At 33.8% G+C, this 1,107-nt stretch overlaps 1 protein-coding gene across 1 annotated transcript in view; it reads right to left on the bottom strand.

Annotated features, from left to right (window-relative positions):
* The window catches only part of ZNF226 (zinc finger protein 226), a 22,243-nt gene that overhangs the window by 2,192 nt on the left and 18,944 nt on the right, over window positions 1-1,107 (bottom strand). The gene's annotated exons all lie outside the window — the stretch shown is intronic.

The following is a 1,107-nucleotide window of genomic DNA, read 5'->3' as shown; positions in this document are numbered from 1 at the left end:
TTGTCCTTGCCACTGCATACCTAAGGGTGAATAACCTGTCACACATGATCAGATGCACTACTGCACTATTCATTCATATGGGCACTTATGAGTTTGATTAAGGTATATGATGTTCCCACACTAAATTTCTAAGTTTAGCCATCATTTTCATGAATTTGTTATTGAATGAGTATATAAAAAATTATTTCCACTTTTAACAAAATTCAGCAACATCACTGATGTGCTACTAGCCTTTTCTATTTGAATCTCCTAATTTAAGTTCCTATTCTATGATTTACGGAGCAAAGGGATGTACATTACATACTGATACATACTAACTCCTCTTTGAAAAGTAACTCCCACTGCTAAAAAATGTCAGTCATGCCCCCAATTACCAATGTGTTTCGAAAAATTTATCAAATTGTAACAATTTTTGTCCTTTCTTTCTCAGAATGGGGCAAGGAGAATATAGGATAGAGAACTTGACAAAAGTTATCTACTGCAAATAGCCTCTACCTAAATTTTGATGAAAGTAATGCTAAAGCCCTTAGAAGGCAATCATGTCAAAGCCTGAATGAAAATGTGGAGAATAAGAAACTAATAATCAAGTCAACATTTACCAATGTTTGTCATTATTAACTCTTCTCACACTTAAATGCCTGCCTTAACAATGAATAATCAATAGTGTACTACATAGTGTCCTATTACTGCAAGATTAACAAAACTCACTTCTCAGTCTATACTGTCACAAAAGATAACTAAATCTATACAAAACCAATAGAACATTAGACAAAGTCCAGAAAGATAGGACCCAACTTGATTAGAGAGGCAAGGGGAGAACAAGAGCTACTCCTAACAGGACAGTGCCAAATTAGTATTGCAGATTACAGTATTGAGTGGTTTTCTACATTCCAATTCTCTCTCCCCGAATTAATTTTATTAAGGCTACTTTCAGGTTTCCTGTTTTGGATACAAATTTATGATATTCTGGAGGTGATCTCGACACAATTTTCAAATATTATTTTTCCCATTTATTAATATAACGAATATTGAGCACCTATGAAGTACTTGGCAATGCTAAGATTATGTAGATTCAGTAGTGAACAAAGTCTCTGCCTTTATGAAGTT

The sequence above is a fragment of the Propithecus coquereli genome, unplaced genomic scaffold (assembly GCF_000956105.1).
Source record: "Propithecus coquereli isolate 6110/MARCELLA unplaced genomic scaffold, Pcoq_1.0 Scaffold42, whole genome shotgun sequence".
NCBI lineage: Eukaryota > Metazoa > Chordata > Mammalia > Primates > Indriidae > Propithecus > Propithecus coquereli.
Note: the sequence above shows the minus strand (reverse complement) of the source record. Positions and strands in the feature narration are given on the sequence as shown.